Source organism: Macrobrachium nipponense, chromosome 20 (genome assembly GCF_015104395.2).
Source record: "Macrobrachium nipponense isolate FS-2020 chromosome 20, ASM1510439v2, whole genome shotgun sequence".
Classification (NCBI taxonomy): Eukaryota; Metazoa; Arthropoda; class Malacostraca; order Decapoda; family Palaemonidae; genus Macrobrachium; species Macrobrachium nipponense.
Genome location: NC_061089.1, coordinates 34,747,840 through 34,769,559, shown reverse-complemented (window position 1 = coordinate 34,769,559; position 21,720 = coordinate 34,747,840). Strand labels below are relative to the sequence as shown.

Below are 21,720 nucleotides of genomic sequence, written 5' to 3'. Positions count from 1 at the left end.
GAGTCAGTTTTTGAAAACATGCATGTATTTTCACTGAATGACACAAAAGACTATTTACTTCTGAAGCGAGGAAGCTTCGATGCAGAAGTGCTTCAAAATTTAGGAGAGGTAGAGAAAACTAAGGAAGCTGCAGGAAAACAGGATAAAATAACAAAACACAGGCACACAACTTGAAATAGCATGAGTACTGCATAGAATCAGAACAAGTTCAAGATAAGAACTCATATTATTACGAATGGTTACATTCTCATTAATTGTCAGTTTGTTGTGGACGTTCTGTTATGCTTTTAGGGTTGTTCTAAATAGTATTGACAATCTTGACGATTCTGTCAGCCTTTTGGCTGATATCGTCAGTGGAATTTGGTATGGTGGGTAGAATGATTTTTATTTCTCAATTCTTGCATGTTCTTAATTAAGGACGATCTTAACCATATACCGACATTTTACTTTGCGATATCTGCATTGTTTTTTTCAGTAGCCTAGTAGCCACTTTCAAATCGTGGTCAATTTCATGTTCAACCCTATCGGTCAGTACTTGAACGAGGATTAACTGCTAGAGGTCGTCGGTAGTGGATAGCGTAATCATTACTCTCTTTAACAGTTATGGTGAATTCAGTACCATCTCTTTGATGAGTCAATTTTCAATAGTTTAGGGACTGGTGACGTTATGGTAATTAAATCTGAAAGAGGCGAATCTTCCATTTCCTTTAGGATCAAATTCCTCTGGACAGATTTTCAGAAAAATTTATATAATAATGTGCCGAAAATGTTCGCATGGTCTACTCGGTATGTGCTTGTGGATAATAAGATCACGGGAAAAATAGTGACGATTTTGGCTAAGACAAAAAATCACAGAAAAAAAAACGGACAATAATTTATGGTGGCAAGTAATAAAGCCTCGGGGAAAAGTTCACAATATTTCTTGGAGCTCATTATCTTTACGATATTCACAGTCGTATGTTTATGTTTTTGTGGTAATCGCCAGCGGGCTTGTACTAAACATGCCCCAATGGTGGATACATACCGGGTTAAAACCCTAGGGGGTCACTATCTAGGAAAGATTATTGTGACTTTTTTTTTATGACTTTTCTTCCTGTGATTCTTTTTCTGTCACTTTTTTACATGTGATTTTTTTTTTTTTTTTTTTTTTTTTTTTTTTTTTTTTTTGCCTAGATTCGTGTTTGCGTGTGTAATTCTAAGTGTACATGGTTCAACATACGGGAGTGATTTCATGATATAATTTATGCTTTTAGAATTTCCTTTATGAGACTATTTACTTTTGTATTACACACTGAACCATTCTGGGATTGCCTATATAAAAAACGAAGAGCATGATGTCTTAGAACACATACTGTTCAAAGACCCCACTAGGCATTCAATATTCTTCTTGAAGGAACTAACAAATGTATGAAAAGTGAACGATATAAGTAATTTCCCTTTATAATTAATTCTCTCATCATTGTAAATTTGCTTATAAATAATCCTTTGTGAATGATAAGGTATAAGACTTCATTGATTTTCTCTATTATTAAATTTTTTAGTAAGGAAGAATTGAAAGAAATGAAACTTTGGAAACGTTAACTCGAAAGTAAAATCTAAGGTAATATTTTCCCTCCTGCACTGCTTCTCATTGTATTAGTATACTGGAGAAAGTGATAACAAATTAAAAGTTAATCGTTATCTGGGACATTGGGTGGACAATGAAAATCACTACGGTAAGGGCCTCGTAATACATTCGTCCAATGTACTGTGGCTGAAAACTTCTATTGTCATGAGCTTTCCGTTTGTCATTGAATGTCGATACTCCATTCAGGTTCAGCGGGAACCTCATGTTTCTTTTATTCTTTCGAGAAAAGATACTGTGATTTCTTTTTTTTTCTTCTTCCTTTCTTTAGCAAACATTCAATCTCTGGAGGTTTGTGTTTATATAATGGAAAAGAAAATCACCAAGAAAACCATTTCATATTATTATTATTATGATACAAACCCTGCGTTGTACTTCCGTTACACTTTTGGTATATGCAGTGAAGTCAGAACGGCCTTGTGTTATTGATGTTGTTATAATATAAATATATTTATCAGTCTGGAACTATTCAGCAAAACTTCTACTAAACAGAAAGCCCTATAACAATCAAACGTTCATTCGTTCGTACTCTGAATTAGCTTGTAAAGATTGAAAATGTAACATTTTTCAGTCATTATGATATAAAATATATTATGAGCAAGAAAACATTCGTTACTGCATAAGAATGAAAAGTAATCTTTGTTTAGTAAAGTAAAATGATATATGATATTCATCAACCTCTCTCTCTCTCTCTCTCTCTCTCTCTCTCTCTCTCTCTCTCTCTCTCTCTCTCTGTCTGTCTGTCTGTCTGTTAAGAACATTGTCAGAAAGATGAATCTTCTAAAGGACAAGAGAACGTTACGTTCTATATAACAGTTTCCCAATGAGATTCCATTACCTAATGAACTTTCACATTTCAAAGCGAAAAAAAAATCCTCTCCATTACTCTCTTGGTAACAATTGAAGGGACGAAATGCTTGAACTCTCTCTCTCTCTCTCTCTCTCTCTCTCTCTCTCTCTCTCTCTCTCTCTCTCTCTCTCTCTCCTTCCTTGTTAAAAATTCTACGCACCATAGTCGGAGCATATTTTGAATAATACATGTACGTTTCTATAAAAAATAATCCGGTTTGTCCATTTTTTTGTTACGAACAACTCTAACACCTATACATAATTCTTGAATGTCGACGTATTGAATCAAGTGACAAATGACTGATGGTGGTAACTAAAATATTTTGAAGTGATTAGGAAATGTGTAACGAATACAATGTGAAATAATGAAACTAACTTAGGCTATTTAGCACTAGGTACTGTATCGTCTCAAAAGAAAGTCCAAGAAATAAAAGAAAAATAGAGAAAGGGAGTACAAATAAACAAAATTTATAAGAAACAAGGAAAGATTGTTGAGGAATGAGCAATGTCGACCCTTTACAAGCAAAGAGAAAGAAGAAGAGGGGGTGAAAATGGCAAATGACACTGACTACCCTTACCATGATATTATTCCCAGCTGGCTCTCGGCCTATGAGCCACCTACTCCATTCCCCTAGAATATTCTGCATATCTATATTCCACAGTCCCAGCTCCACCAAACATAACTCCCCGACCCAGCGGAGCTCTTGGACTTGTCATGCAAATGGACAATTCATCCTTGAAACCTCTCATTACTTTCTAGCCTGGCCCATCTGAAGGAAACAATTGCGGTCAATAAATACAACTCCCTGGTACTCGGGGAGGACAAAGGCCTTCGAGGCGGTAATGGGGATTTGGGTGGAGCCGGCCAGTGATACATACATCATGGGACTTCTGTCCCTCCCTCACGTAGCTCCCTCGAAAGCTTTTATTGAATGCGAATGGAAGCGATTGCCCTCGGAATATATGTTACAGAAGTGCATTAATTACTAACAGTGTATAGTCATGAATTGTCTCTGGATACATAATTCATGCAGCGGGCGGGCTTCGTGGCTATCAGAGACAATCCATTCTAAAGGTCGCAGTGGCAGATCTTTATTCTAAGGAGCTTATTGGGGTAATATTTCGTGCTAATTGCCTTTGTTCGCGGGTTAGAAACAAAAGGGCAAGAACTTATAGTGAGGTTTTTTTTTATTCAGTAATTGACCGTAAGTTTCCTCTTGGTGATATTTCGCAAGAACAATGCAAATTGCGCTGTATATGATGTTCTATGTGAGACTATGCGTATTGCATGTCGCACAGTCTTGTGCAATAAAGAGTGTGGTTGTTAATACTGGATGAATTAGGCGATTACAATAACAACTGTAAAAATAATGATAACACTGGAAAGTCCGATTTTGAGCAGTGCACTCATTTGGGGCACATTCGACGCGCAATCTCCCTTCTCCCTCCCAGTTCTCAGTGCCTGTTATTTATTACGGTGTGGCAATTCAAACATGCGATCGTTATTGGCTAGTTTGTTTTACTTTCCTTCCCACTCAGCGAGGTTAATGGCTTCGTACCGCGAATGGAACTCTGATATAGAACAACACTAATGTTAGAAAATGCCGTAACTGGCAAGAGAAGGAACATAAAGAGTGATTGCCATTCAGCGACTGTCAGTAAACGAAAAGAATTCCTTCTTGCTTGGAACATGAATAGCTCTACATGTCCTAAAAATTCCAGTAACCCCGTATCCACTTACCTCGATGACTACCGTAACAGCAGCTTAGGATAAGGAAAAAAAATCTCTTACGCGAACAGCATCAAAATATTCCAGCTTGACGTTTATTATTAAAATCATAATTTTAAACTTGATGATGACCTACAGATCTATTGATCTATTCATTTCGTTGCAAAAGTACGGGATTCTTTTATTTAAAGAATTGGATAATACTATCAAATAGTAGCGGCTTACATCTGTACACGCAAGCTATTTCTAAAACATTTTTTTTTACTAAACTATTCATTAACTCCATCATATTACAGCTATCTCTTCATAGATATTGTAACTCCATAACATCATAAGTAGATATTTACATATGATGTGCAGTACAAATTGTTGCAACATATGGTAATGAAAGATCACAGAAAAGAAAGCAAATCACGAAAAGTATATAGTAAAAAAGAAATGGCTAATAATTAAGAAGTATCTAACCGTTGTATGTAACATAAGTAATATTCCGAAAATAATGTCTGCAGAAATGAAAAACGCAAAAATGCTAATGGAACAAGATGAAAGCTGATATTGATTAAAAACCTAGACTCATATTCATAAGTTATGGTGAGACACATTATTCTGAATTATTTTATCGCTATCCAATTTCTATTACTTAGCTTTTGATTAATTGTGATCTAGATTTTAAACATCTTCTCCTTAAAGAACAGGAATCGGCGGTTATGCTAAGTGATTTAAGCTGTAACGTCATCTATTTAATTTTCTAAATCTATTTAAAACATTTTTTTATTGAGTGTCTGGTTAAGGAGCTCGGGTGAAAGTTCTGACACCTTAGGTAGGAACTGATGGAAAAGCTGCTGCATACCCATGTACAAGTACTTCACTTCAGTTTTCTTGAATTCCTCTTGCATTTTTTTTTTCCTTCCCAGTTTGCTTTTCCGTTCCTTATCCTACTTCAGTTTCTCCCATTCTCAGTTACCTTTTGGTTCTTCAGTTCTTATTAGTTCAGTTTCCAATTCATCTTCCCTTTCCTGTCCTCTTTCCTATTCCCCTACTGTCTCTCTCATCTACGATGCAATTCCTTGTTCTGTGTCGACGTCATAACAGTTTATATGCAAATTTTGGACTTATCACTTAACCGTAGCCGTAACTACTCAAAGAATCTCCGCGCCACAGCCAAAAAAGGGGGAAAAAAAACGCTTCAAGGGATATTTAGGCAAAAAAAAGCGATCACCAACTCTTGGATATATGTATTGAACCTCTGGGACTTAAGCGCGGGAGATATGTAAAACTGATATCCTCTATTGACAAAAGGGAATCATAGGATTCTAGTGGTGTTTTATTACAGTGGGAGCGGAATATATATAGATTTTTCAGTCCCATACTATTTATTATTTTTCTTCCAAACCTTTTTCTTCCCATTGTTTTTTCCTTTCTTTTACGTTAACGCAGAGAAAATTAAAGATAATGTTCCTGTATTTAGGATTATCGACGATAAGAAGTGTGTGAGTTTACATAAGATATATATTTTGAGAGACAAGAAGAATATATTTATGGTACGAATTATACCTACGAGTAGTGAAAATGATGTAGTTAATACTAAATAACCTCTCTAATATTCAATTTTGCCTAAGATGAAAAAAAATGTTGAAAGATAAGTAACATTTAGTTTCTACTAATCATTTTTAGTTTCGGTTTTAGTACTAAGTGTATCTGCAAAGGAACACTCATCCTGCAGGTTCAGCAGAAAAAGCAGCGTCTGTCCTTCGACCATTTGAAATGAATATGACATTAGCACGTTCATTTGCTTCCCATCTGCATTATTCATTGTTTGCACGATAACTCATATCTCAGGACTGGCCGGAATTAATATATAAAATGCTAGTAAATCGATATGAACGCGAGGGAGTCGTTATTTTGGCTAAAAATATATACCATCATGCCAAATTATTTTTTTCTTGGACAATGCACACTCAAAGTTTTTCTCGCTCGTTCTGAAAAAAAAATACAAACACACACACGCTTAAAGTTTCTCTCTTTCTCGCTATACAGAAAATGCAAGCACACAAACACACATACACATACACACACACACACACACACACATGCTATTTCAGCCTTAACTTTTTAGATAGGGAAGGTAACACTGATGTTTTTGACTGACTAAAATATCAACTAAAATGTCAACAAACCGACTTGGTTTTTCTCAATGATTCAATTACATTACGATATTGGTTGAAAACTGAGATAATTATCCCAGATGAAACGTCTGCCTTACTCTCTGTCAATGTGCCTGTTAAATTGCAAAGCCTCGTTAAGAGGAATGACAAAGCAATTATTTTCTTTACTCAAGAATAAATCAACAACCATAATTATTAACTACTTTGTAATTTGTTTTACAGCACCTGGTTAATTCAAAATGATAGATTTCTTGGATAAACTTCTCTCTCTCTCTCTCTCTCTCTCTCTCTCTCTCTCTCTCTCTCTCTCTCTCTATATATATATATATATATATATTATATATACTATATATATATATATATATATATATATATATATAAGTCATATCACATTTCCGTGATTCATATACATATATCGAGCTACAATGTCCTTTAATATTTAATTCTCTCTACCTCGAAATTAATATATTTTCATATATGCTTAACCGAAGGGGAATTTTTTCTCGATAATAGACTTGCCTGGACCCGGGTGCGAACCCATGGAGCCTTTCAAATCCATGGGTTCGCGCCCGGGTCCAGGCAAGTCTATTATCGAGAAAAAATTCCCCTTCGGTTAGGCATATATGAAAATATATTAATTCCGAGGTAGAGTGAATTAGATATTAAAGGACATTGTAGCTCGATATATATATATTATATATATATATATATATATATATATATATATAATATATATATGTGTGTGTGTGTGTGTGTGTGTGTGTGTGTATCGTGTTTACTTATAAGTATTTACATTTTATTTTACTCCACACTCTAGTGCGTACTTTCAGGCCCTATCTGTGGCCCATTTTCAAGAGGTGTGTGATAGGGCCTGAAAGTACTCGAGTGTGGAGTAAAATAAAATGTAAATACTTATAAGTAAACACGATATACACAGTGATTTTGTGTGTATCTTTTTCAAACTTCAGAAGAAAACTGAAAGAAGTTTTTGTTTGTTCATTATTATTATTATTATTATTATATTATTATTATTATTATTTTATTATTATTATTATTATTATTATTATTATTATTATTATTATTATTATTATTCAAAATGTGAACATGCTTATATAAAATCATTCAAAAAAGCCTTACACTCTCTGGGGAAGATTCAGCTCGACAGAATGTCCACCTGCTAATGAATTGTAATTAGAAACAGGCTCTTCTTTCTCAGTGCAAACACACACATTTCTGTCGTGTTGGGCGTCGATTGGAAGATAATTCTCGGAGGAACATGGTTCTCCGATAATCTTGCAGAATAAGTTGGTCTCACTTTCCTTTACAAACTTTTGCGCTGCCTCATTATTGGAAAGCTTGCATGCTTTTATGTATGTTATATCGTGGTGAATATTGCATGCTGCACTTCCAGTGAACCTCAAGCTAGGTCCACAGTTGCAGTGCTAGAAAACAGGTTCATGTCTCTGCAAAATTTGTGGCATAACACGTTTCAGAGTTATAGCCACTTCTCCTACATAAAGAGGAATTATAAATTGAAATAGCTTACCTTGTGGACCAACACGTCGTCTTTACATCGAAATTCCTTCATAATAAATAACCCTGCATTATATTTGCCAAGATATATACATGAATTGCTATTTTTATTGCGGATGCTATTCATGTTTACGTTAATATATTCCGAAGGTTTTATCTTGTTCTGCTCTTGTTCCGTGTAGAGTTATAAATCCTTTGTGAGAATTATGCGCGTGGAACATATACTCCTGGATATTTGGTTTCGACTGAACCCGTGATTTAACCCAAGATAACATAATTTTTCTCCTTTTCTGTTATATGCACGCAAATATACACACGCACATACACGCAATATACATACGTATATATATATTATATATATATATATATATATATATATATATATATATCTCAAAATCACCATAACGTGACTGGAAAATCTTCAAGTAATCAAAGTCCACAATTATGTAAAATGTGTATTAAAAATACATAAAAGACGGGAGCTTTCGTCTACTTGATCAGTAGACCTCATCAGCCGTACTGATTTTCTTTTCAAAAATTATATACAAAAAAGTTACGAAGGACAGGCAGGACTCTGGAAACGTCTCCGAGGGAGATAACCACCAAAACAAACTCTCTTAATTATGTTATTCCCTCGTTCAAATGTCCTGGCCCAAAAGACACACACACATATATATATATAGTGTGTGTGTGTGTGTGTGTGTGTGTGTATGTGTGTGTGTGTGTGTGTGTGTGACAGGAAAGGAAAAAATGTTTGCTATATATATATATATATATATATATATATATATATATATATATTATATATATACACACGACATATATATATATATATATATATATATATATTATATGTATATATACACACACACATATATATATATCTATAATATATGATATCTATATATATATATATATATATATATGTATTGAGAGAGAGAGAGAGAGAGAGAAGTTACCCAACCTTTATTGACTGAAGCAGTCGACCTACTTCAGTCAGTAAAGGTATGGGGACTTGAACAGTCACAAGCAGCATGGTGGGGGGTGAGGGGGGGGGCTCTTTGTTCGAGTCGGGAGTCAACAATGGCTATACGCTTGGGACTCGGAACCTGCCGGGTTTAGTACGAGTTCATCATGTTCAACAGAGCCAGCTTCATTTGGGAGGCAGCTTTGTCTGCTGTATTTTGAGGACCACCGCTTCTGATTTGCAGCTTCGTCTGTGCTGTACGTACAGCTTCGGCTGGGTGAATGTTTTCAGGTCTGTTTAGTGGTTAAAATCTCAACTTTTAAGTGCAAATGAAATATAAATTCCGTAAAAAGTAGGGGACTGGAAAGTTAGGAAACATTTGTGACATTCTTAAGTACAAGGCAATCGTACCTCACTTTTACTGAAGCAATAAAAATAGAATCATTATTTTAAGTTTTAGCCTTCTTATCCACATTCTCCTGCTTACAATAAGACCTTAGAGATAGTAGATAATTTAAACATTTTTCCCAAATAAAAATTTTTACACCTTCAAATCAGGCGGAATATTTGATTAGAAATTTGTGAAGTGAAAACACACGGACTGGCTCCAACCAGCACATTCATCATACAGGGCTATAAAAAAAACCGTCTTGTATTCACCGTCGTTCGTCTTAATTTATCGTAGATAAAAATTTTTGGCAACTGTACGGAAGACAGTCAGATAAAAGATTTGATTAACTGGCTTCACGTTTCGTGCAAAAAAGGCCTGTAAAAACTACCCCACCCTTTCCTTAATCTCTCTCTCTCTCTCTCTCTCTCTCTCTCTCTCTCTCTCTCTCTCTCTCTCTCTCTCTCTACGAAGCATCGAAGCATATATTTAGCATGAATCACTCACAGACGCAGGCACCTTAATATCACTGTTATTGCCTACCGCTGCCTCAGTCTCTTCATGAGGCAATGCAACATTAATTTTTTCTCTCACCCAAATGCAAAATGCACATGATTTGAAGTGAGGAGAATAAAAGTTATGAAATACTTGAGATAAACAGTTAAACGCTAGATATCCTTCGCTTGACCAGAAATGCTTTAAAACATTCACGGCGGGTGATTGGCGAATAACCTGTCTTCCTCACCATCAAGGCTTAGAAACGGAGCAAATAATATTAGCGGAGCTAGTCATACCACATTTCGGTCAACTCATTAACATTCAAATGTCAATTTTCCGAGAAGGTAGAAAATGACGCACAAGTACCAAGCGCTGCCAACCCCTTTATTCCTTTGCCGAACGGGGGAATGCAGATCCGTTTTTATGTATTTTTCAGGCGTCAATTATAGCGGCACCTCGTCCGAGCCGTACATGAACTTATACGGCGTCAGTGTCACGCACTGTCTTTCTCCAATCAGCAAAACCTTCCATTAGAAAGGCAATGAAAGATAAATGATTGCTCCTTGAAAATACAAGCTTAGTGCATACCTGAAATTGAGGAGCTACCTGCAATGATTGATTATGAAAGAAAGTATGTGTGAGCGGTAAAGGGTGACAATGTTTTACTGTTAACAAAATATGTTGGGGACTTGTTATTTTTCTTCCTATCAAAGAATAATACTAAGACATGGAAATGGTCACATTAATGCAAAACAGTTTGCGGTCGTAATGTAACTAACTACTTTTACACTAAGAGCATAAAAGCTCTGAGTAATGATTATGACTGAAATAAAAACAATATAAATTTTCTCCATTAACTGGTGAACATAACTTACATACAAGGTTAGTTTTCATGACTCAGTAAATAAATACCCACAGGTCGCTGCTGGTCTGAAAATGCATCACAGCGATTCTTATGTCTCTTGGTTTTAAGGTTCAGGTTCGCAAGAGACTGAAACTGAAGTATTCAAGGCAACAAAGATTGTTCCCGTCCTCTCCCCAGTTGGAGCAGTCATAGATATGTAGGATCCATCGCCTGCTCTGCTCCGTTCAATAAAGACTTGCTGAGAAACTGGAAGGCTAGAAACTTATAACCACAACCCCTATAAAAAAAATCTTAATTTGAAATCTATATATATGTGTATATATAATATATATATATATATATTAATATATATATATATATATATTATATATGTATGTATGTAATATATTCTATACAATATTATATATATACATGTAATATATATATATATATTATATATATATATATATATATGTATATATATACTATATATATATATGTATATATAATATTGTTTTTATATATATATATTGTATATATATATATATTATATATATATATAATATAGATATATTATACATGTATGTATGTATGTATGTATGTATGTATATATATGAATATATATATACATGTATATATATTATTATATATATATATATATATATATATATACATGTATATATATATATATTATATATATATACATGTATCTTATATATCAATTAATATATATATTATATATACCAATAAAAGAAAACCAAGGAAAGAAACAGAGAGAGATCAGTTGTTTTTGAGAGTTACATTTACATGCATTAAAAGAAATGTTTTTCTTTTAAGACGCACGGCTTTCACAGAAGAAGAAGAAGTAGAAGAAGAGAGCGAATGTAGAGAACGGAATGTCCCGAAAGGCATCGCTGGTGGAAAGTGCCGGGGCCAAACGTTCGGTTATTCTGGTTATAAGTCAGTATAAGCCGGGGCCTTTATGAATTAGAGGTCATCACGAAAACTGGCCCATAGTGCGTACAAACACGCCCAATCGCATATCACGCCCCAGGCAGCTGAAGAAGTCTCGAGAGGCACGGAGCCCAATAAACATGCAACGGGTGTTGTGGAAAACCTTCGCCGATTCCTAGCCCGCTTCTATCCACAGTTGCCGACTAGTCATATTCCAAAATCGCTTGGGTGGCCCTTAAAAACTATCTTTGAATGGATGATGCCTTGATTAATCACTCTAAAAAGATAATAAAACGTAAGGCATATATGTGACGCATTGATAAAATAGCAATTTTGCATCTGATTAAGACTATATGACACTGGAAGTGACGATAGGAATTTGTTACCTCCTCAGCCACTACTTGCACCTCAGCGTCCAGAATGGATGGTGTCTACTCTGATTTACATACTCGTGTTAGTTTATTTATTCAGATTTTCTGGAAAGGGCTTATTGAACTTTTCCTTCTGTTTTTTCTTTGTATGAGGCCCTGGAAGCGAGAGAGAGAGAGAGAGAGAGAGAGAGAGAGAGAGAGAGAGAGAGAGAGAGAAGAAACTTATTTTGCTACTGAATAATTTCTTTGTAGAAAGTTTGACAAAGGCAAACTTTCCAGTTTAAGGCAAAACCATTTTGATTTAATTAAGTTCAACGATTATTTACTGTAGAACCACCAATTTACTAACATTTTCTTCAGGGCCAAATTAGTGTGTCCAGATAATTTCACAGCAACAATATTATTTTACGCCAATCATTCTATTACGTGATTACAGACAGCAAATGTTTTGTATTCTGCTTCTATTCATAATAGAAATGGAAAAAAAACATTCAGAAATGGCAAGACTATGCTAGCTGCAACTATATTTTCTGACTCTAGTGAACGTTATTGTTTTTTTTTTAGATTTAAGTGATTGTTTGTAGGACCGCGGAAAAAGTTGTGGGAATTTAATTTTTTTTTTTTACAGAGGTGGGCCTTATGACTGACAACCCCTGATTAGATTCCAGGGGAGAAAGGAGAGTACAGGCTGAGTGTTACTAAAGGGTTGTCCACACTAGGAAACATTGTTTCCAAACAAATTCTGCAAACAATTTCCAAACTATTTGCAAACAATGTTTCCTGTCCAGACATCAGTTGTTGTCAGGATGCTTGTTGGTGCAGTAGCCTCTGTATTCTGCTTGGCTATTTTAATGCACTCGAGGAGGGATAAGAGAAAGAAAAAGAGATTGGTAGGAAGTCTTTGGAAAAAGGAGCGTGTCATGCTGACTTGCTTTTGGCGAAATTGAAAATAGATGCATACATACATACATACATACAATATATATATGTATATATATATATATATGTATATATATATATATATATATATATATGATATATATATATATATATATATATATATATATATATATATACTATACATATACATATACATACATATACATATACATATATATATATACACATAGTTCTAAACCAGGATGCTTCATTAATGAAACGTTTTCAGGTACTTCATGATGAATGCACATATGATAACGGTATGTATTTCACAACATGACACTCATTTTCGTGGATAATTCATGTTAAGATTAACGACTGCAGTGTTTGACTGCATTTCCCAAGGTAAACTTTCCTCTGCTCTTCTAGCTCACATAACAGTTTTCTGGCTTTAATGAATCGCTTAATCATTTGATCTGAAAGCGCAAGTAATTTCCTGTTGTGTTTACTCCTTCTAGGAGCTACAACAAGGCGTGATCCGACCTCCAGATTACGGGGGGTGCTAAAATATACGGTCAAATAGCGCGTTGTTTCACGAACGAAAATAAATATAAGAATATGCCATATATTATTAGAAATAATTGTTCTGTACTGTTTCATATGCACATGATTTTTTTTTTCCAATTTCTCTCTAAAAAATAAATCATAAATATCCTATCCTAAAATTCTTGTATCTTTAACTCAAAGCGAAACACCTTTTGTAGACCTTTTTAAGTCTTCTTCCGTAAGGCTTTCCTACAACATCCCCCCCCCCCCCCCCCCAACAAGAACAACATCAGCAACAACAACAACAACAAAGTAGTTTATAGGCTTACTCCCCAAGTAAGCGATAAAAGGAGTGATATAGAGCTAAGGAGGAATAATCGAGGAAGAAGATCATCTAGCCCTTGTAGTCACTTCTTGTGACACTGTATTGTGTATTTCCTATTGCTTTGAATTCAATAAAAAAATAATGTCCATGTCTCACTGTTTATAAGAGAGAGAGAGAGAGAGAGAGAGAGAGAGAGAGAGAGACTCCTGATTAATATGTCAGTCAATTATAAGTTTTATTGTCATTCTGATTAGGGTTCTTCATGTGCATCTGTGATTAATACATCTCATCTCAGTATGTATAAATGAGTTTCTGTGAAATGTAATTAAAAATATCAATTTGTAGATGTGACTAGTTAAATAAGAAACACTTGCGATATATTAGCATCAGTGAGCCGTTGTTATGTTCTTTTACTATATCAGTTGCTGTAATGATGTTATTAATAATTTTTCCTATAATACTGGTCAAAACGCCTTCGGTGATAAAGCAATTGCAATTCTATGAATAGGGTCTATCGGGACCCGTTTCCCGAAAAATATTTGCATCGCTTATGACGTAAGCAGTGAATTAGGTACCTATAGTGGGTGCGTGACTGTGTCAAGGTATAGAGAAGGACGTGAGACTAAACCTCAATGCTAAAATTCTTCAGGAAAGTTAGTCATTTGACATGTTTTGCTGCCAACCGCTCAATGGGGAGTGAGGTTACACACACACACACACACACACACCACAAACACACCATATATATAATATATATATATATATATATATATATATATATATATATATACTATACTATATATATATATATTATATATATATATATATATATATATATATATATATATATATATATATATATATATATATATATATATACAGCACCTATATACTGTACTGGGATGTTCAAGGATGGACCATAAGTAGTAACAGTTTTTATTGCCAACTATAGGTTTCAACCTGAAATATATATATTCCATGTAATAAAAAATAATACAATCCAACCAGCCATACAAATTTTGAATTTTCCCTAATTTTCCCAATTTCATTATCAAAAAAAAATATTTGTCCTTAATACAAGCCTTCTAGTAAAGTACATGAACAATCCAGTATTGATATGTGTATGTCTAACAATAACTGTTTATAGCAATGTAAGTAAATAACACTGTAAATTATGGTACTGTAGCCACTAAAGCACTTGGCATCAAATTAAATGTACTCATATCATAAAGCATTACTGTATATATACATAGAATCCAATTACCAATAAGGGCAATTCCAATTGAAATATCATACAACATCCATAATACACTGTATTGCACTCACTTCAATGGCCTCACTATCATAGGCCTTGAACCCCAGTAGGAGATTGCCAAACACCAATATCCCATCACTTGCCGGCCTTACATGTCACTGACTTCATTCTTGTGTTTACATCCATAAGAATAACACCTGTCACCACCAGCCACCACCACTCAACACAATAGGCAGTACCAGAGTGGTTAGAAAATTTTACGGCAGTTCGCCTTCTCCCGCTAACCGTGCGACACTGAAATATGGGTAAACAAAAGATATTCCAGATGCGCAATAAGTTACAACTCGCTCCAACCCACATCAACATTTTTCAAACAAATATATCCTTATTGTATTATGAAGTTTATCATGTTAGTGATACACTCCCCCACCATTAGTGACAAATTACAGATACCCTATCCAATTGGGTAAACTACGTATGATTACATTGTTCTTCTATTGGTAATAACACCACCAACCTGTGTACTGATCTACACATAATCTTATCCACTTCACCATCATATCCCTTCCCATGCTTCATAATCTTATACCTTAAATCAACATCTCGGACAATGCCATCTTGTCCTGGATCAGCTCTAATCACCTGTGCTAGTTTCCATGCCCCTCTCACAACATTACTATCTTGCACAAGTACCACATCTCCAACTCCTTACATTCCTCCTTGTTGTATGCCATTTCTGCCTGATTAACAATGATGGAAAATAGTCCCGTTGCCACTTCTTCCAGAAGGATTCTATTATACTTTGCATAAACTTTAATCTCCTTTTGTGATCCCCACTAATATCGTACATACCACTTGGACAAAAGCAAGTGGACCGACCAAGCAACAGATCATTGGGACAGAGGTAGCCCCCCAACTCTAAACTAAATCCAGGTTTTGTTCCAATTGGTCTTTCATTCATCAGATTAGCAATACCAAACAAAGCAGTTTGTAACTCTCCAAAATTCAACACAGAATCTCCCACAATAATACAAAGACACCTTTTGACAGATTTGATCAGTGCTTCACTTGCCCCATTATACCAAGGTGCGTCACTAGGCATATTAAAGATCCAAGTTACCCCTTCCTTTTCTCCAATGGTTTCTATTTTCTTGCTTGCTGATATCAACTGAGTTCCCTTATCTGAATATATAACTTTAGGAGCTCCTCTAATAGCAATAAACCTTTGAAATGTGGTAAGAAAATCATCAGTACTGTATCCTTCAGCCAAATCCAAGTGAACAGCTCTAGTAACTAAACAGTTAAATATAACACCAAAGGCTTTACCATGAGTTCTCTTTTTAAACCGTGTCTCTTATTGTTAAGGGCCCAAACAAATCTATGGCTGTGTAATAGAAAGGTGGAGCAGGTTTCATTCTTTCTATCCTCATTTGACCCATGCATTGGTCTTCTAATTTCTTTGTTAACTTCTTACATGTCACACATTGATTTTTTATTGCCTTTATTAATTTTCTGGCCCCTGGAACCCAGAATTTTCTTTGTAATTTTGCCAAAGTAGTCTCTATGCCTGCGTGGTCAACCCCATGTACATATGATATATACAATCTAGTAACTGGATGATTTGCTGTAGCAACAAAAAACATATAGTCTTCTCTATTCCAATTTTCCTTTAGCCACTTAGAAATTCTTTGTCCTACTACTATGACTCCATTCTTAATTGAAGGTCCTAATCTTCTGAACCTCACTTTCCAATCAGTCAGGTCTTTGCATCTCTCTAACCCTCATTAGTTCTGCTTTAATAATTCCTTGAACTGTTGGTTCCCTCAGCATGCCCTTAAAGGATCTGCATTTGAAAACATTCATTACCCTACATGTAACTCTTAGTAGTTTGTAATAATCACTAAATCTATTAACATCAATCATGTGTATAACATGGTTCTGACTTACTTTAGCAACAGCCATGACAACACCTACTCTATCAGTTAGTTCATTTTCACAATTTTGTTTGATAGGCCATTTTGAAATTGGTAATGTTAGAAATTTTGGTCCATTTTGCCAGGCAGAATTTTCACCAATTTTTCTGGACTACACGGTTTAGAGGTCATATCTGCAACATTTTGAATTGAATCAACCCACCACCATTCCCTGAATCAGTTTTATTTTATTTGTATCTCTGCAATGCGTACCGCAACAAATGTGTTGAATCCATGGACTCCTTTTGAATTTGTGATCTTACAATTGTTGAGTCACTATGTGATAAACTGACTCAAACTCCCATGAAAACTCCTTTACTATGAGTTCTCTCATCCTAGCAGCTATGAGAGCACCACATAATTCCAGACGAGGAATAGACATTTGTTTCACTGGTGCAATCTTATTTTTCGCCATTATCAGACTTGATTTAAACTTATTATCACTGATTTGCCACCTCACATATGCAAGCCCCATATGCTTGCGTGCTACCATCAGAAAATATTACTAGGTTCGGCTTACCAAAAGCATTAGATGGCTTTTAGGGTCTTCTAAAAGTTAATGACTCCAGGCCATACAATTCTTTGAAAAACGCTTTCCATTCGTTCATCATGGAATCATCAAGTGGATCATCCCACTTGATTCCACCACCATTCGAGTTACTTTTGGAAATCATGGATCTCATCAAGATCTTAGCTTTGAGTAATACTGGTATAACCAACCCTAATGGATCATACAACGATGCAATTTGACTCAATATCTTTCTGCGTGTTAATATTTCTGGAAATTTATAATCAAATTCACCTATATCTAAATTTGGACCACTCCTAACCTTTCTTATTCTTGGTGTAAAGTTGAGTCTTACAGCAAAGGAAAAATAGTCATCTACAGGATTCCATTTTAAACCTAAGATTTTCTCACTATCAGATTCTATTATTTTTATATTGCAGTTTTCATAATGCCCGCTGACTATCCAGTGCTTTATTCTGAAACTTCCCTGAGACAATACCCTTTCAGTATCCTGTATTAATTTGATTGCGTTCTCGATGGCATCAGTAGAATACAGTATATCATCTACATATGTATTATTAAGAATCATATCTTGCACATCCGGGGATTCCTTACCGAATTGTTCTACTGTATGTCTCAAAGCTACCATAGCTATAGTACCACTGGGCCTATCTCCAAATGTTACTGTGGTAAGAACATACTGATCAGGTGGCCTACTATCATCCAAGTCCCTCCATACAAATCTATGCGTATGTTCATCTAGTGTGCTGAGTTTTACAGTATGGTACATCTTTGCTGTCACCCACTATGGCTATATTATCTTGCCTAAATCTACAACACTCCCAGCAAACTGTTCAAAATATCAGGCCCCTTAGCCCAAAAATCGTTTAACCTCTGTCCCATATAAGATGCTGAAGAATTGAAGACAATGCGCACTGGGGTTGAACTAGATTCTGGCTTCAACACCTCATGATGATGAATATAGTGAACTGGGCCATTGTACTCTTGAATCTCCTTATTGGTTAATTTCCTAGCTACTCCCCTTCTAACCATATCTTCAATCTCTTTCGATATTTTATTGCATACTCATTCCCAAGTTTCCTTAATCTATTCTCTGTTGTTCTTAACCTGGCATTTGCTACCTTTATGTTATTTTTCAAATGATTTGATCTCTTATCCAAGGATACCTTACAAACCAGCATTTCTGTTTCTCATCATACGTTAATCCTTCCTCAATCAATTTCATTTCCTTTTCTTCTTTCAAACTTACATAATTGGGTCCAGGACAACCTCTGCACATACATTTGATACATTGTGGATTACACCTTGTTCCCATTTCTTCTATGGCAAAAAATTTATCTAACTGATCCTTTAGATTTTCTGTTGGCTCAATACTGATTTCATTCAAATTTACTGAACTTGAAAGTTTATGAATTCTCACAAACACATGATTACTATAATAACTTGATTGGTAATTTCATCATGTCTACCATGTATGCTGAGCCCAAACTGATTTTCTAGCAACTGGAGACCCTTATTTGTTTCAACAACCCTTGGCAATATTTCACAATAATTAGCACCAATAAGCATATCGATTTCCCCATGTGGGCGATTCAGCTCTAAGTTTGATATTCCTTCAAAAAGTTCAGATACCCTGGATAAGTCTACTTTCTTGATTTTGGCTGTTATTTCATTAATACCAACAGCATTCACATTCCAAACTTTACCAGATTTATCAATTAGTGGTACACAATATTCGTTGCTTGAGTGATATTCAACCGCATTGCCCACTTTGATCATGGATAAATTTATATGCTTTCCACTTAAACCCAATTTCTTAGCCATCCTATTTGTTATAAATGAAATATCCGCTCCTGGATCCCACAGTACATTAACAGGCATGTTCTTACTATTCACCATACTGATATTCAACAACACTGCAAATCCCTTTTCTGATATCGCTTTGTGAATACTATTTTCTACTCTATCGGAATGCAACAGTGGATGATGATTACGATTGCATGGCCCTTTACCTTCAATAATGACATCACACAATGTACCTACCTTGCAGCTATGAGCAGGATGATATCCCCTTAGACACCTAAAACATATTCCATTACCCTTTATAATCTCAAATCTTCCTTTGCTACTACAACCATTGAATTTATAACATTCTGTTATATCATGACCAATTGAATTGTGTAACGGGCATCCTATCCCCTTACTATCTGCCTTAGGTTTAATACCTTTCACCATTTCTGTCAAGTTAACAATACAAGATTCAAATTCCTTATTTTTTATACTTTGTTCTTCCCCCATTTTTTTCACCAATTTTATCAATTCCGATTCATTCTCAACTGTGCTGTCAACATGATGGACTGTTGCCTTATTATCACTACCGCTACTCCTAACATTAGAGTTCATATATTCCAAAATTTTTTCTCTCCTTGCTAAGAACTTCAACAACTCAGGAAACAGATTGCTAGTTACTGATACCTCATCTGCTTTAATTACCCATTCTCTCTTTTGAAGTGAAGGTAAAACCTTTTCTATATGGCTGACAACGTTTGCACTATTAAGTTCATCAGAGAGATTTACCTTTTTTAAATCAAGCCAACATTGCTCAACCTGATCGACCATTTTAATAAATCCTTTGGTATCATCATCATAAATTTTCTTCAGAGATCTAAGCTACCAACCACTAAGTCTACAATCTTTCTTGAATTCCCAAATTTATCATCCAAACGTTGAATCATTTCATCATAATTACCCTCTGAGCCCTTCACTGCTTGAAGTGCTTCTCCACCTAGACACATTTGAGAGCATATGGATCAGTACCGTATATACTCTTTACTAAATTCTCATAATCTTCCTTAAAAGTTGGATAGTCCCTTAAATTACCTTCGAACATTGGTGGTTCAAATTTCTTTACTTTAACCTTCGATTTATCTGTTGCCTTTACATCTTGGACACCTTTGAATATTTTTGCACTTACTTCACATTTTAATCTTTCACTATCTAAAATATATTGCTGGGCTTCTTCTTCTAAACTACTATAGGCTAGCTTATCCTCGTTTTCATATATAAATTGTATCAGTTCATCATTTTGATACTCTAGGCATTTAAAGGCTTCAACCATTTCCTCATAGTTCTTCGTTAACACTGATAAATCATCACCTCGATTGATTCCTTCATTGCACATAGTTACCTTCCTGGTGAACTTCCCTTTGTTGATTGCCCTCTTCCTCTTCAGGGCGACGAGTTCCTCTTGCACACCCATGGCGGTTGAAGTTGAAATGTACTGGGATGTTCAAGGATGGACCATAAGTAGTAACAGTTTTTATTGCCAACTATAGGTTTCAACCTGAAATATATATATTCCATGTAATAAAAAAATAATACAATCCAACCAGCCATACAAATTTGGAATTTTCCCTAATTTTCCCAATTTCATTATCAAAAAAAAATATTGTCCTTAATACAAGCCTTCTAGTAAAGTACATGAACACAGTATTGATATGTGTATGTCTAACAATAACTGTTTATAGCAATGTAAGTAAATAACACTGTAAATTATGGTACTGTAGCCACTAAAGCACTTGGCATCAAATTAAATGTACTCATATCATAAAGCATTACTGTATATATACATAGAATCCAATTACCAATAAGGGCAATTCCAATTGAAATATCATACAACATCCATAATACACTGTATTGCACTCACTTCAATGGCCTCACTATCATAGGCCTTGAACCCCAGTAGGAGATTGCCAAACACCAATATCCCATCACTTGCCGGCCTTACATGTCACTGACTTCATTCTTGTGTTTACATCCATAAGAATAACACCTGTCACCACCAGCCACCACCACTCAACACAATAGGCAGTACCAGAGTGGTTAGAAAATTTTACGGCAGTTCGCCTTCTCCCGCTAACCGTGCGACACTGAAATATGGGTAAACAAAAGATATTCCAGATGCGCAATAAGTTACAACTCGCTCCAACCCACATCAACATTTTTCAAACAAATATATCCTTATTGTATTATGAAGTTTATCATGTTAGTGATACATATACATATATTTACACACACAAACACACACACACACACACACACACACACACACACACACACATATATATATATATATATATATATATATATATATATATATATATATATAAAGTGAAATGCCACCAAAGCTTCGGGATATTAAAAGTGTATCAACAATTACAGAAATCCGAACTATGTGACATTTGATTATACCTGACAATTAAACTGAAAAATAACAGCAGTTTCCCTGGTA

General features: G+C 35.0%; 1 long non-coding RNA gene across 1 annotated transcript; it reads right to left on the bottom strand.

Annotated features, from left to right (window-relative positions):
- Window positions 1–14,662: 14,662 nt before the first annotated feature.
- LOC135224828 (uncharacterized) lies at window positions 14,663–21,478 on the bottom strand. Its single transcript, XR_010316821.1, has 3 exons — window positions 21,136–21,478; window positions 20,617–20,772; window positions 14,663–15,221 (listed from the first exon to the last, which is right to left on the bottom strand). It is a non-coding gene; the product is annotated as an uncharacterized LOC135224828 (long non-coding RNA).
- Window positions 21,479–21,720: the final 242 nt, after the last annotated feature.